The sequence below is a fragment of the Strix aluco genome, chromosome 1 (genome assembly GCF_031877795.1).
Source record: "Strix aluco isolate bStrAlu1 chromosome 1, bStrAlu1.hap1, whole genome shotgun sequence".
Classification (NCBI taxonomy): Eukaryota; Metazoa; Chordata; class Aves; order Strigiformes; family Strigidae; genus Strix; species Strix aluco.
Genome location: NC_133931.1, coordinates 157,350,023 through 157,366,899, shown reverse-complemented (window position 1 = coordinate 157,366,899; position 16,877 = coordinate 157,350,023). Strand labels below are relative to the sequence as shown.

Below are 16,877 nucleotides of genomic sequence, written 5' to 3'. Positions count from 1 at the left end.
CAGTGAGTCCATATAAAAACCACACAAGGCAATAGAGGCATAGTACAGACTGCAAGTGCTGCTGAAAACATCCTCTTGCCATCTGATTAGGATGAGCCTGTTCCAGAGAATAAATGGTAGTAACAGGGCATTTTCACAGCTTATGCACTATATGCCTGGTTGTCAGCACTGTGTGAAGATGAAGAAAGTCCTGCAGAACTGATGCAGCTTTTAAAGTTTACCAGGAGATATCGATAAAAACTGCTGAGAGATGCAAAGTAGATCCAAGGCAAACAGTCTTTTCAAGAGCATAACAGCAAGTCCCACACCAAAGAACACTTTTTTTTCTAGCAGGTCAACAAAGTCAAGCTTAAATAGATTCTTGAACAAAGAATAAGAGAAAAATAAGCACATTACAGAGAAAATTTGTCGATGCTGTACCAGAGTTCATATGCAACGTGCTGACCAAAGATCACTGTGTGGAAGTTGAACTCAAATTATCTCAGAAGCAAGAAGATTCATGTATTCTTTTACCTATGTTTAATGACTCAGATGATAGCTGCAAATCAGTCATAACCCACACATATATCCCTGAGCTCTTCCTGCATTCGTGTCTTGCTCAATATCTCAGAAAGCTGAAACACAGTCCTAATTAGGACACTGTTAATGTAGTATAATGGACTGTGTAAAAGTAGCATGTTCTCCTGGAAACTCTGTGTTTGAAGCACTTGAAAGCAAGTAATCCTAACATTTAGGCAAAGGGAATGCAGCTGTCACCTGCCCTTTTTCAATCTCGGCAAACACTGTGCAAACACCAGTTTTGTCAAATGTTTTCATACCAATGATCCTAGTTCAAAAGGGATAAAAGAGCCCACCACATTTATGCCACAGAAATCCCACTTGTTCTGTCATGCTCTCTGCGTAAATTGTCAAGAAGTAATTTGGGGATAAACTGCACCATGTGGATTCCTCCTCCTGTTCTGGATCCATGAAGTCATGGCTGGGTAACTGATGCCAAGAGGAGTTCGGCCAGTTAGTAGATGTTTGTATTGCCATCACCCAAAGCAGTCTGGGCATCTGGAATTCCACTGTCTACTCCCCACCAAAACAGTGACTGCACTATCAGAGACTGCATGAAGAATGGTCTCAAGAGCCCAGAGACAGGCAAATGACAAGTCTGAACCAACCAAAGATTGATTATAAGGAGGAGAATTATGTGCAGTATCATCTCAACAGAGATTCTGAAGAGGCGAATTATGGTATTAGAAATTTTAGAAACAGTAGTTTTTTCCAAGAGGCTTACAGCAAATCTAACATGCTTTCATTAACAAAAAGAATGTACTTACTTTCCTAACATTTGAAAATAATACATATGAAAAGTGTCATAATGCAAAATATATTCATCAGAATTTAGGAGGGTACTCTTATTAAGAATGTAATCACATCTACTAAGCTACTGGTGAACAAAGATTATTACAATTGATGGGAGCCTATAGACAGAGAGATCTGAAAAACAAAATCAAGGAAAAAAGATCTCAGGTGACACCAATAACATATTTCTTTCCATGGTTCCTTGACTTTGAAGAGAACTTGGGATAATGCAGCAAGTTCTCATGACTTACTGTGAGACACTGGTGGTAGACTGTTACAGACTAGAACTGGATGAATTTTTTAGAAAATTGGAAAGGAATTACTGGCTAGAGTTGAACTAAAATAGGAATCCTGTAAGAGCTTGATCAAAGAAAAAATAGTGTTTTGTGCAACCAGGATAATTGTGTGTGATGTGGGATGAAACATTTTATTACTTTTCTTTTAATATTGCTATTCTTTAGTAAAATTTTTCACTCCTGTTGTTAAATGTTAATTTTTTAAAAAAGAGAATGCAGTTTTACAATGAAAACCCAAAGTTTTAATGAGAGAATGGTAGGGTTTCCTCAGGATTTTCTCTCTCTCCTTGTCTCCCTCTCCCCAGCCTGAAGTGATGAAATGCAGGAGACAGTCGCTGAGGCAGCCAGTCGATAGGAAACCCTTCACACGCCTCTTCTGCTAAAGGGAATTCTTTGCCGCCTTTGATCACAGGGAAGAAGCGGCCAGAAAAAAAGTTGAGTTCTGCCTGCATGTGGCTGAGGTGGTGGTTTGCAATGTTCCTACAAGCCCTTTGATTTCTAGGGCGAGGTGTTTCCCCATTGTGCCTCCTCCTGCCTGGCTCCTCCGGCCTCCCTGGCACCACCTTCATTGATGCACGTTAGAGATGCTTCGCCTTCTTGTCAGAGGGAAACTGTAAAATGAATGGGTTTGAGATCTGCAGAAGGGCTTGTTTAAATGTGTACTGATAGCGGGCACGCTGGGCAGCGAGGGGAGCGTGGCCGGGTCTGAGTCATGGGGTCAGGTAGCCCCTGCTGCCATCGGGAGCACAGGAGCGGGCTGGAGGGCTCTGCCAGGCTCCCACCCTGGCTGGGCTCAGCAAACCATATCAGATGGCCAGGCTGACTGATGAGGGGAGCCGTGCCTGCTGTTTTACAGTTGGGGTTTTACGCCAAATACCTTCCTGGGGTCTCTTCTGCAGTGACGTTAATGTCCTTGACAGGTGGCCATCACTATAGTAGGGTGAGTCGTGGTGCTTGAGAAAATAGAACCTTGAAGCGACAGCATAAGGACATATATCCTTCCCTGGTTGTACTTTTCTGTTTTATGGAGCTGTAAGGAATCACTTTTCCTCCTTTGTGAGGAGATAAGTCAAAAGTAATTTATATTCTTTTTTCAGATCAAACTAACTCTCCAAGTTCTGCCAAATGAATTGGGGTGAAAAAAGAGCAAATAAGGCTCCTGATCTTGGTATGCTCTCCAGGCACAGAAAGATAGACAAGCCTGGATGAGAAGAGAAAGTTTCCTGCTCATCGTGCATCTTAAAGGTCAGTGCCCCTTACACTACATCACTCCCTCCTACCTTTAGGTGGTAAATAGTTCACACAAACCCAGAGTCAGACGATTTAGATCTGGAGCTAGGTTTCAAAGGCTCCAAAAATCAACTTTCTCAGCAGATCTGGGCTTAACTTTGAGCTCATTGGGAAAACAAAGTTCAGCTGCAAAAACTCCACATGGGGTGTGAGATCTGTTTCGCGGCCTCAAATGTGGGTGGTGGGAAACAGTTCTGGTGTCAGATTATGGCCATGTTAGATTCTAGCAAAACTGGATTTTGTTTTTATTTTAGTTCTGCAGAAAGAAGTTTAAAACCCCGGTGAACTCATCAGCCTGGTGCTGCAGTTTCCAAAGTCTTTTCTGAGTGCATCTGTCCAACACAGCGTTGCACTGACTGCCAGGTAAAACTGAAATATGTTGCTCCTCATAAAATACCATGTCATGACATTAAATGCTTAGGGAGAAATATGTATGCAACTGACTGATCAATGGATAACTGAAAGACAGTTCCATCAACATATCTTTAAAATCCTAAGAACATTTTCTTCTTCTTCTTCAAAGATATTTTAGGGCTAGGATGGAAAATGGAGGTGTATACCAACTTAACGCTGTGTTATTTTTTGCATGGCTAGCCAGACCTGCCTGCTGCCCTTCTACCTGCATGCTGAGGTCTGCACCTTCCCTTACCCTCCCTGTACAAGCAGGGGACCTACATAAAAACTATCCTTTCTGAAGAGCCACCTCAAGGGAGGGCAGTTATCTGTAACCTCCATGTAATCCCATGTTGTGGTAGCTTCCTTACTGCGCAGATCTTCTGACTAATCTCTTGTCTCACAGTTCATATTCTTATGTTTAATTTCTCTATGGGGCACTTGGGCCAAATCCTTAAGTGGTGTAAATCATGATGGTGCCATTAGCCATACTGATTTCAGCAAAGCTTCACTGATTTATAGCAGCTGAGGGTCCGGACCCTATTTAAAAACAGAGTTTTCTGAACTCTGAATTCCTGGACATTTTTAAACCTATTTCTTAGAAATGGATATAGCTGAAATAAATAAATAAATGCATAAAGTCAAGAGTATTATAGGATGTGGCTCTGTTTCCATGGAAACCTGATCTTTTTCTTATCCAGTTTTTTTTTCTCCGTTAGCCAATATAACCTCTCTATCCTTCTATTAAAACTCCTCCTCATTAAGCACAAGGTTGCAGGGTTGCAAGAGAAATGTGGGCAGAGAAATATCAGCTTTTGCATCTGTTTGGTGAATTAAAAAAAAAAAAAAGCATCTGAGCTGGAAGGAAGAATGTGGAGGAGGGTAAAAGTAGCAGGAAATATAATCGTATTAAAAATAAAAATATGAATCAGTTTGGGTAATCACTCCATAAATTGGTAGTGGGCATGCAATCCATAAGTCGGTATCTTTTCTTCCTGTATTTGTTCCACTCCGTGTTACATTAAGAGATGCTCTGTCACTTAGGTGTACAACAGGGTGTAGTTTGGAGTAATATGATATGATACTAGTTACGTAATGGTATGTGACCAATAACATTTAAAAGCAGAATTTGCTGGCTGACTGGATTGATGGGTTGATGATGAAGGGGGAGTTGGATATTGTGGCAGTTCTCTGTCTCTTTCTCATTTTCATTTCTGAGTCACTTTCTCAGCCATGGTGACAGGTCTTTCACATTGAGAACTGCCAATGAAGGATTCAATTCTCTTCTGAAAACCTTCTGCTAATTAATTCATACTCTGAAATGCACCTGAATGACAATGGGGGCTTCTGAGCTATTCCTGAGTGCTTCCTACTGGGCCAGATTGCTCTTTCTGTTATAACTTTGCACACAGCTTTTGTCCTGTCTACACTCCTGGTAATGTAGTGGTGATTTTTTTAAGTGGTGACCTGACCCAGCCTTGGGAGCAATAACATTGTTTTTCTCTCTCCCTCTGTTTTGTGGTTGCTCAATAATGTAGTGTGCTTCAGTGGCAAGGTGATGAACTTCTACTGAGGACAGGAGTGCAAGTGCTGAAGTCAAGAGATATTACAGAAAATTACATAAATATTCCTGCATTTTTGTCACCAGTGGCAGCTAGTGTTTTTTAAGCCCATCTTGTGTAAAGATCTTGTTTCAGTAAGCTCCAGGCTGGTCCTGATCTCAGTGTAGTCTTGTAGGTCTTGTGAAGCTGTGATTTCTTCTGCATGGAGAAGGGTCAAGCAGTTTGACCGTGGATGAGATCAGAGGGTGTGAAAGCTCCACAGGGGTGAAAATGGTTTTTTGATTTTCTGAAAAAGCATTAGTCAAGCTTATGTGGTATATGTAAATATTATTCATAGTGAATTTTATGACACCAATTGTGTGTCTGACAGAAAGATATACACTCTAAAGTGTCAAATGACATCTTCTTTTTCCCTCCCTTTCATGCTCCCAACAACTGTAATTCCTCCTTTATGTTGCCTGGCTTCAGAACATGGCTTCCACAGGAGTTTAATTCACTCATGTCTGAAAACACATTTGGGAGTAGGGCAAAACAGACATCCTTCTTTCCAGATCTCCACGCTTGCTCTGTCTTCCCTGACAGCTGGGAACTGCAGCTGGCTCCTCTTCATCATTACAGGGCAGCTGCCCTCTTCCTTCAGCAGCATCTGTTTCAGTGTCCTGTGAAGCTGGTGGCCAGGAAGGAGCCAAGGCCAACCAGAGGGATATGGCCACACTTCTGATTTGCTCATGGAGCAGTAGTAAAACTGGTTTATGTGTTGTCAAGGTGCTAATCAGGCCTGCAAGTGAGAACCTTGTCTGTGATACAGCCACTTTTCTCACCCTAAGCATTCAGCAGAGTTTTGTGTCAGAGAAGTGAGGTGTAAAACTAACTGAGCACGTTGTGTTCATTGTGGCTCGGTGGAGCCATGTTGTATGCACTTTGCAAACCAGGGGGCTTATTTGAAGCAACTAAGCTGGATTTCCAAAAAATCTTCCATGCTATGGCCCCGTCGCTGGCCATATATCCAGGTGTCCAGTCCTAAGAGGGAAAGGCTGGGCATCTGTTAAGCAGGCTGCAAGGTGAATAACTTTTTGCTGGGCTGAAATGAATTCTTGCCACCTTTATATGCAACTGACTCTCTTTCCTGGGATCCTGTATTTCTTCCTCTGTCACATAAACAAATATTATCTGTCATATGGCTAAAATGCCTCTGTCACATGCTTTGTACCCTTTGTGTGACAAGGCCCTGCTTGTACCAACAACATGTGACCAGATACATGTCAGTCATATAATAATAAGGCAGAAGAACTCTGTGATAAGGCAGAAGGTGACCTGAGAGATGACATGAACTGCACATCCAAATAGTTGGATATGACTTCTTCAGATCACTCACAAACTCTCTCACAAAAGCAAGTTACGATGCTTGTCATCAGTAGAAGCAGAGAAAGTCTCCATTTCCCATCGCCAGAAATGATCTCCAGATTCATTCAGTTCCCACAGAGATACTGATTTAATTAAATATGTATCACTTCCTCTAATTATATCTTGGATAAACTTGGTGGGATTAGGGAATAGGAAGGGGGAATTCCCATGGGAAACATCAAGCATGTTACTAATCTGATTTAGAGCCTTTTCTTTACCTAGGAAAATGTATCCTCTGCTAATCCTAGGATGCCTTTGTTCTTGCACTGGACTTCCTTGCAGGAGAGACATCTCTCAAGAGATCTTTCAAGAAGAGATCTTGGCTACAGGAATGTGCTATACCACCAGCAAAGTGCCCAATTACTGATTCGCAGATACAAAGGTCAGAAGAAACCATTTATCTTGTCTGAGCTCCTGCATAACACAGGACATAAGATTTCACCCACTAATTCCTGCATTAAGCCCACAACTTCTGTCTGAGCTAGATAGTGTTTTCTGTATGCCCTGCATTAGTGCTTTATTTCCCACCGTGGGATTGTCTCGTGTTTTATGGATGTACTTTCAGTGGAGAGTAGCTTCAGTGCCCTCTTCCCCTCCCTTCAGGTAGTCACATCATCTGACAGTTCTGTGGGGCCGAGAGTGGAAAGCGGCTCCTTGGGGGTCAGAGGTCTACTGACCTCTGGGCTGTGGCAGAGGGAGCTGGAGGGACGCTTCGGTGCAGTGCTGGGAATGCAGGAGTTGCTGCTGCAGTAACCAGAGGTTGGGAGCCAAAGTTGCAGAGGGAGTGGAAATCTACTAGGAGTGGTCTGGTCCAGTGGGAGCTAGATTGAGCTGTCAAATGTACGTCACATAACCAACGATCGCCCACCAGGTTGTTATGGAGTTTGAGTGGATTTATGAGGACAGTTCTGGGGTTTGATTCTTGTTTTTTGTTTACTGTCATTCTACTTCTTATAGTTGAGATTTTTTTATTAAATATTTACCTATTTAGAATTCAAGTATGCATTCAGGTACACACAACAGTAAAGCAGCTCTGTATATTGAGCTAGTAATTCTATTGAAATACATGCCTGAGATGACAGCTCACACAAATGTCAAAAAACAACAGGTATATTTAAATCAGTAGTCAGCTGGATAAACTGATAAGGAAAATATACCTCTTTAATCTGATTGCTATCAGTAGCATATCTTGGGCTCCCAGATTTTTTTTTTTCTTCACTGGAAAACAGGAGTGAGTACAGGGTCCTTTGTTGTCAGGTGCTCCATGTTTTCTTCCAGTGATGTCAGTTCTTCCCTGGGAGGGGTGCTTGCTGTGGAGAAAATGAGCAGAGGAGTGAGATTAAGTCATTGGCAAAAATATAGGGAAAAAAAAGTGAATTTTAGTTTTGATGAGCAAGTAACTTCCATGGATATTTTAACTGCCCTGCTGAGACAGCAGCTGCTTCACCCGAGCCACTCAGCCCTCCAAAGGGCCTGATGGAGCCTTAGTGGATGGGATGCAGGTAACTGAACTCCTTGTGCTTAGCGCAATAGTGTTACACTCTTGGTAGGATCTCTTCTGCATTGTAGAGAGCTCTAGGTATGTCTGCTCGGCCAGCATAAGTATTAATTTAGCAAGCTATGGTGTGGCTCAGGCTGATAGCAGACGGATCACAAGATGCAGTGTTGGAAGACTGAAGGTTATGAGCCTGTTGATTTTGTTGGAGCAGGACTCTGGTAGGAGATTAGACCACTGTGCTGTTTGCTGAAATGCTGAATGACATCCTTTGTGCCCATTGTTAAAGGCATTGTCCTACCTGATCCCAAATCAGAGCTGCATTGATAAAGGAAAATGTGGATAAGAATAAATCTGCATTTTTTTAGGTCAGGCAGAGAACTAGGTAGAATGTGCTCTCCTGTGTTCTTGTTAACATTTTTACAATTAACACTGCCTACAAAACATCCTTGTGCACTTGTGCCAGTCTCTCTTCTCCACAAACTCCAGTGCACCTGGGTCCACTTCTTGCCAGCCTCCTGAAATCCAGGGAATACTTGACACTGGATCTACATTAACACCACATTTTGTTTGAAGCCCATGGTACTTGCTGGGTGCTTTGTCTTCAACAGCCTTTGTTGCAGGGTTGCCAGCTACCATAACTCTTGGGGGGCTGGTAGCACTAAGCTCATTTCTTCTTTTTTTTGTGTATCGTGGTATCACTTTGAAGAAGATTTATTTTCTCAGAAATGACCTCTTCTATTCTAAAGGTGTGAAGGAAGTTTGAAAATATGAACTTCCAAGCTGAAAAGCACATTTTAAGAAATCCCACATAAAATTTCATGAGATCAGAGGATATGATCAGTGGCTTCTGAATATTGTGTATCTACTGTGACAGTGCACTGTTAACTTTCCTTAGATAGTCTTTTACTGTTTTTCTCTTTTTTCTCCTGGCAGTCTTCCATGTTGCCTTTTGCCTTTTTTTTGTTTTGTTAGACAATGCCAATAGAGTGAAAAGAAGAGCTCTAATATGTGGCATCTGCTGGAATACATTATCAAATTAAAAAAATTAGCACCACAATAGCTCCATTATGTCATAAACTTGAGGATTCTGTGTTGTGTTGACTTCATTATAATTACTCCAGGTGGAGTTAATTATGTTAGGTGTGCCAAAGATCTAGTGATTTCAAATAACTGAGCAAACCTTAAATTGACAAATAAAGATGAATTTCCTATGTCCCTCAAAATCCTTCATTTTGGAGAGAAACTTCTGCCACCCATCTTTGAAATCTCTGCAGTAGTTGGTAGCTTGGCAGTGAATTACCCGATTTTGCTGGCACGTATATAAAACCTGTCTCTCCATAGCAACAAGAGATGATCATGGTAATAAATGCAGCTAAGCCATATATATGTATTTTATTCTGCTGTTCCCTATTCAGTTTGCCTTAAGTGACTTTTCCTTTCATAGTCAGTATAAAGATACCATATAGACTTTTAGGGAGGAGTAGTACCACGACACATAGTTAAGGTTTACAAGATCGAGATGAATTTAGCAGATATCCTTCCCATGCATTGCCTTGAATAGTACAAGAAGGACTATAGGGAGGTGAGCATTTCTCAGTAGAAAGCAGTTGGAGAAATGTGTCAGTTTAAATTTCTTTATGCTGCTTTCAAAATCCCAATCTCGCTTTTTGCTCCAAAGTCCTTTCTAAGTGCCTGCTAAATTCATTGGCAATTGCTGTCTTATTCTCATTTTAACAGGAAGTGGTGGTCATGCACTCATTTAAATAAAAGCCAAAGAAATATATAAGAAGATGAATGCAGAAAGAAAAGGGAAGGGTAGGACTGTAGCAATAGTTTCACCCACTTTGGCTAGTAATGCACAAATCTCTTCTTTTTAATCTAAAAATGAAAAATGCTTCTGATAAATCTTAAGAGTTATTTGATTATGTCATTCACTGTTTTCACCATGTTGCTTTCAAACTTTCTGCATGAATGCCTAGTGTCAGTAGGATATAGCCTCCAGCCTGTGGACCCTATGCAGTTTACAAATCTAATGGCTGCATCCCAGTCACACCCTTTCCCAGGGGAACTGCATGGTCTTCCCCTGTTGACTTGAAATAATTAATCCATAATTACAGCAAGTCAAACCCGCATGTGGTTGCACCATGGCTGTGGATCCGTTCCCATCAGATATGGAAAACGAAAGGCTTTACATCATCTCACATCCTAGCAGAGGGCTGGCTGCTAGAAGAACAAGAAAAAGAGAGTCCCTTCCTTCCACAAAGAACTTCATGTTGCAGACACGGGAAAACCACAGTGGGCAGGGCTGGCTGTACCAGGCAGTAAGAGACGTTACTGTTCAGGAAAGAGGGCAGTGCTCTGAGCCACCCAGAGCCCACCCGCCATGTTTGTATATCTCTATGTTATGACTATAAAGCACACTTTTCTATCCTGCACAGTTGTGCCCAAGAATAGTGGAATTGTGGCATATGACATGTGACCATATGTTGGAAAAATGTATTTTAAAGGGCGCTGCATGCCCTCAGCATGTTTCTCAAAACATCGTTAGCTCCCTGTGGGACATCCTCTCCTCCCCCACAGCAGAGACTTTATAACTGCGGCTTTAAATCTGCAGCAGGAAAACTTTAAAAGCAACTTCACCATCTCAGCTGCCGAGAGACCTTACTATATTCATTCAGATCATTATACCCTACACAACTGTGTAACCTACCTAATTTTTCCTTAATGATTGCTTTCCAACATAAAGAAACATCCCTCCCAAATTGACTCTCTGCAGCCAAAAACAAGAGAGTGACTGGAGGCTGAGAGTGATGAGGATGCATCTGACCTCCTGTTCTAGTCTCATCTCTGCTCAGGAGAGGGCCAGGAAAGGTCACAAGGAGCACAGGGCTAATAACGAGCAGTTTGAGGAAATTGGCCATACAGCTGAGTCACCAGGTGCCTTTTTCTCCAGCTTGCAGTATTTTGCGCTCAGAATGTCCTCTGCTTCTGGCATTCATAAACACATGAATTAAGTTTGCTCAGACATATCCAGAAAATCTGGATATTTATTGACACCAACTGATCTGTAAAACAGAGTTCATATTTTTTCCTGTTTTCTTTCAATGCAGCTTCATTAGATCCAGCATAAAACACAGTAACATACTGCGAGCAACTGAATTATGATTAAGCCTGTAATAATAGCAGAGACATCTGTCAGTGCTGAGCAACAGGTATGTCAGCCTTCCTTTCATCTCCTGAAGGAGAATTATAACAGTGGGCGAAATGAAGGAGGATGAGGTAATGACAGTTGTCTCTAACCTTCGACAAGAAAGTCAAGCAATACTCCTATAGTTCTTTACTGCGGCAACACAGATATAGATCACAGAATCATAGAATTGTTTAGGCTGGAAAAGACCTTTAAGATCATCAAATTCAACCATTAACCTAGCACTGCCAAGTCCACCACTAAACCATGTCCATAAGCACCACATGTACACGTCTTTTAAATACCTCCAGGGATGGTAAAAATATTGAACATTTCACGAATTTGCATGTCATGCTTGTGCAGGGGCCATGATAATCTTCTCTGTATTGTTCCAATTTTAGTACATGTGCTGCCAAATTGAGGTTCTCTCATATGCCATAGCAGTCGTGTGTAGTTTCATATCCAGAGAAAAGTCAGGAGTATTTTTATTATTTCAGATTTATATATTTTAGTTGCATAAAAATAAAGTGTTTTCCTTTTTCATAATATGACATTAATCATCTATTTTGATGTGGAATAGCAGTGTACGGTTGTAGGTAGCATGAAGAAACCAGTCTAAACAGCGTTGCCAATGGAGACAATGAAATCACTCGGATATTCAAAGTTAGGTTTGAATACTGCTGTGAATCAGGACTTTAAACCATAATAGAAAGAAGAGAGGAGACATAGTTTCAGTCCAGTACTGTTGTAAAAAACTGAACTATCCCTAAGTGCTTTAGTCCCATTGAGAGGACAAGAGCTTGTAAGGAACTGAAAGAAGTAATGCCTCAAACATTCATCAACACAGAAAACCTCGAGGACAAGCTGTGGCCTTTGGATTAGTCTAAGGAATGTCACCCAAGGAGGTGGGAGTGTATTGAAGGATGCACCCCCACTCCCTTGCAGTTGGATTGACAAACTCCTTATCTGTCTCAAAGGGGCAGACATAGACTGAGCGAAACCCTATTGTGCAAGCCAGACACCATGCTTGCCTTGCTTAATGACTTGTGTCCTGGTTTAGCCAGGATAGGGTTAAGTTTCCCCAGCAGTGAGGGGGGAAGCTCTAGCCGGGTTATTCATATGCCATGCTGACATCACGTCCAGGTCCAGGCGCCAGAGCACGGGAAGAATCGGTGGACACGTGGGTTGGCGCAGCCGGTTCTCTCACTGCTGTATCGGTATATACCTTGCTCTGTTCATTGTTATCACTATTACTGTTATTGTTATTGTTGTTGTTTGTTGTGTTGCTGTTACACTGCTGTATTAAACCTTTCCTTATCTCAGTCTTGGGGCTTTGTATTTCACTCCCTTTGTGGGGGAGGGGCAGCGGCCACGTGGTCTCAGACCCCGGCAGGGGCTAGACCATCACAACTTGATAATGACTAATGGCTCCTTCACCATTGCAGTGGTAACAAGAACTGATAAGAGGTGAGCATTTCTGGGATGACTGATAAGATCTCTGGGAACAGAGAAAAAACCAAAGCTGGGCAAGGACCACCGACCACCAACTCAACTGGAACCCATGCTCCACCTTTTTCCTCGTCTCTCATGGAAATGAATTTGTGGAATAACTGCCCCTCCTCGTCTAGTATGCTAATCAGCTAATAAGATGAATTTAAAAAGGCAACAGAAACTTTGCTGTGTGTGCACCCATCACCCAGGATTACCAGACCTGAGACAACTCTGGATCTAGGGGTGCTGATCCTCATTTCTTTGACTCTTTCTCTCCTTTCTTTTCCTTTCCTTTCTTTTCTTTCTCATAGATTTACAAGGGACGCATTGCTTATTATCCTTTTCCAAGTTTAAATTGTTCTCAAAAGTAAAACATTTTAACAGGTCATTTGGTGTCGTTTCACCTTAATTTAACCTGAGGGGATCACAGAATCATTGAGATTCTCTGGGCTTCCAGTCCGGGTCATGACAGAGCTATGAGTGTTCATTGCAGGAAATACTCAATTCATGAGAATGTATTTAGCAAAATACGGAGTAATTGTGTTAAATTTTTATTTGGAGCTCAATTTTACCTGTTCTTAAATTACACCATGGTATGGATATAAAAGAAACCAGTATTTTCCTCAGAAGAAGTAATTTCACTTAAGCTATAAAATAATTAGAAGCTTGAAGCAATTATAATACCAATCAGTCATTCAGAAATGGTATCTCCAAACTAAATGCTTTCTTGGAGAAATACGTCCTGAGCTGGGATACCTGTATACCCTGACCACATTACAGTGTTCTTGATCAGAGTACGGAAAGTATTTCAGTGACCCATCACTGTACTCAGAATGCTGCAGCAAGTACATTTTATTTATTCCTTTCCTTAACTTTTTAATAAATGTCATTGTGGTAATTTCCTGTATTCCAAAGAAATATGTTCTTTCCTGTATACCTAGCTCTATGCATTCTGTCAGGTAGCAAATGTTACTGCTGATGGACAGCTTGAGCTCTTTCTTTCAAGCTAATGATTTCATTGTCTGAAGCTCATGCTGGTATTTGAGACTTATATTTTAAAGTCTGGAATTCCAAAATAACAGAAATATCAAGTGAATGTGTCCATGGCAATTCTTTTCAAAATAATTGGGAGACAGGGAAGAAAACAGACAAGTGAAGCATATGTAGCAATAGATGTTTTTTTTTTTAAAAAAAATCTTTAAAACCCAAATGTCAAGAGAAATAGCTAAGGAATTCTCCTTTCCATTAAAGCAATGAAGAAGAAAGAAGCTGCTGCACTACAGAGAGCTAGAGAGAAGTGAAAATGGCACTGCTTAATCCACAGCCACGCCCTGGATTTTATGCCCAGATCTCCCAGATACCTCACAAAAGACAAGAATATATCATAGAATGACAGAATCATAGAATCATTCAGGTTGGAAAAGATCCTTGGATCATCGAGTCCAGCCATCAGCCCTACTCTACAAAGTTCTCCCCTACACCATATCCACCAACATCTCATCTAAACGACCCTTAAACACATCCAGGGATGGTGACTCCACCACCTCCCTGGGCAGCCTGTTCCACTGTCTGACCACTCTTTCTGTGAAAAATTTTTTCCTAATGTCCAGTGTAAACCTCCCCTGTTGCAGTTTAAAACCATTCCCTCTTGTTCTGTCACTAATCACCTGTGAGAAGAGACCAGCACCAACCTCTCTACAATGTCCTTTCAGGTAGTTGTAGAGAGTGATGAGGTCTCCCCTCAGCCTTCTCTTCCTCAAGCTAAACAGTCCCAGCTCCTTTAATCGCTCCTTATAGGATTTGTTCTCCAGGCCCTTCACCAGCTTCGTTGCCCTCCTCTGCACTCGCTCCAGCACCTCGAGATCTCTCTTGTATTGAGGTGCCCAAAACTGGACACAATACATATCAGTGGTTCCAGAGCAGTTTTGCTGTCAAAGCATGAGTGTGGGCAGCAGGGAGAGGCATTTCTAGAAAAGCAAGTCCAAAAATTGTTCTGCTTGTTGCTCCTGCTGCTGTATTTTTGAAGCCTCTCCAGAAGCCTCTGTGATGAGTAGGAAAAGAAAACTGAAGAAAGACTATTTTTTGTCCTTGCAGGACTGTAGGTTGAGGCCACGTGCGTGGGGCACAGGAGCCTAGGCTGACTCATACGCAAGCTATTAAGCTGCTAAGTCTTTCACGTCTGGTTATTGCAGAGCTGGAAGGACTGATGTTAGTGTTATTCCTTGAAGATGGATTTAACAGCCTTCACAAGCCATATCATTTCACACAGGACGCTGTGCTAGAGCAGGTCAGGCTTTATGAAAGCCAGGTTCCTGACATGAGTGATTTCCTGGATTCACTCACCCGCTCAGAGTCAGCTCCCCATTCTGGTAATGCTGTTACCCTGGTTTTAAGCAAGGCTCTCTGCAGATAAGGTGGGCTGTTCTCTAAGAGCCATTTGCAGGATTGGGCCCAAGGGCCTAATGTTCTTAGCTTTTTACTGCAATTAGAGGTACTGGGAATGAAGCTGTTTATTCTTTCAAAGGCCCATTCAAAGGTGAAAAAAAAAAAAAACCAAACCAAATCAGAACAGACAAAGTCTACCTCTGAGTCTTCTATCTCTGAGCTGTAAAAGAAGAATGTGATTTTTACATGGAGTATGCATGGGACCATAAGGCATCTGCTTGTCAGACAGCATGTGCATCCACTGCCCTGTAAGATAGGAAACATTTCTCTTATGCCATTCAGTTAGGGGATCTACACATGTAAATTTAGGGGATGACGATGGCTTCTGGTGAGTAGATGATCTGTCTCAGGGTTCACCTGCTGCCTGATTGTAAGTATGGTTGCGGTCCTGCCTCTTTTTTCATCCTTTCTTTTCTGTGTATGTGCACATGCAGCCTTGCTTTCATTAAATACAGATTTCCTTGATGTTTATGCAGGATACATGTATATTTCTATCAAGTCAGTTGCAATTGAATGGAACATGCCAAACTTCCCAAAGCAAATACAAGCTGCCTGCTATATCTCTACTAGAACATAACATAGAAGCCAAATCTTATCTCAGTCCTTTCCTTGGGAACGATTAATGCTCACTCATCTGAGTCCAACTTTTTACAGCTCATATTACAATGTTTCTTCCCAATTATGCTTAAAACACAGTGGTATATGGCGTTTCTATATAAGGAATATACTAATGTGTTTTGTCACCCAACACATGGTAAAAGTTTTTCAGTTCCCAGGAGAAATGGTCTGTGTGTGTGTGGGAGTTACAGCCACACAAGTCCAACTGCATATATTCTCTGCAGTATGCTTCATTTTTTTGAAAGTGAAATAAAACCAACATCAATAGTATAATTTTTTTCTGCCTTGAAGAAAAAAAAGACAAAGTCCTGGTAGAAGAATATGAGAAGAATGAACAGAAAGATGACCAAGGAAACATTACTGACAGCATGCATGTATACTTAATAAAGGGAAAGGAAGGGGAAATTGGGCTAAAGCAATGGATTGGCCTCCTTGTGCTTTGATATCGCTCACAATGTGTGGTAGTTTCGTCATGGGCTTTGATGGAGGTGGGTGTCTGAGGTAAGTCAACCCAACCAGATTATCCTGTATGATGTGCACAGTGAAGCATCACTGTGGGGCTGTGCTGAAAAAAGCGTCAGGTCCAGGGGGACCAGCTGTTGATAGAGAGGGTGCGTTAATGCAGTGTGCCAGCCTGCTTGCCTGTTTGTCAGCTCCTCTGCTTGTCTTGCTCTATGCAGTTCCCAAAACGGAGATCCAAACAGCAGTGAGACAGCACAGACAAATGCACAGGAATAAGCAAAGAGTTTCAGTGAAATGCCCCAATATGTGTCCTTTTACTCCTTCTAAATGCTGGTAGACTTCCCCTTACCAATCCTTCTTGTTTAAAATAGAGATGTGTTCTGCAGCATCCAGACATTAATGCTGAATAGATGCAGCCTTTTCTATCTGTCAGTTAACCTGCTGCTACTCACTGTGATCTGCAAGAAGCCCACCTAACCTTACCTTGACCTCTAAAATGCACTAAATTTTCAAGACGCTATTCAAAATAGACTGCGCAGTGCTTGTGGATCTGGGGCAGAAGTATTTTATGACTCTGCTACTTCAGGTGTAGATCCATGTGCCTTGGCCTGTTAAACTCTTTGGGGGTTTTGTCTTTGAAATGATCAGTTCAGTGCAACAAGGGAGGGAGGATTATTGGAAAACCAAACCAGAGAACAACAGAAAGGCTTTAGGAAAGAACATTTGGTTGGTGGGAGGAGATGAGGAAGGAGAGGACAGTGATGAACTAGTGACTGTGTTGTTGATGTAGGTGATACTCCTAGGGCCTCCTCCCAAGCCACTGACAAGACTGACAGTGATGGCAGGATGTCATTAACTGGTTAAACAGACGTTTGGAGTGG

At 41.8% G+C, this 16,877-nt stretch overlaps 1 long non-coding RNA gene and 1 other non-coding gene across 2 annotated transcripts in view; one reads left to right on the top strand and one right to left on the bottom strand.

The window, feature by feature from the left end:
- Window positions 1–16,877, top strand: part of LOC141934449 (uncharacterized) — a 406,610-nt gene that overhangs the window by 135,969 nt on the left and 253,764 nt on the right. The window contains exons 4-6 of the long non-coding RNA XR_012626335.1: window positions 1,952–2,080; window positions 2,744–2,891; window positions 3,191–3,299. This is a non-coding gene — a long non-coding RNA (uncharacterized LOC141934449). The remainder of the gene's footprint in view (window positions 1–1,951; window positions 2,081–2,743; window positions 2,892–3,190; window positions 3,300–16,877) is intronic.
- LOC141934703 (U6 spliceosomal RNA) lies at window positions 11,299–11,406 on the bottom strand. The gene has a single exon (XR_012626407.1). It is a non-coding gene; the product is annotated as a U6 spliceosomal RNA (small nuclear RNA).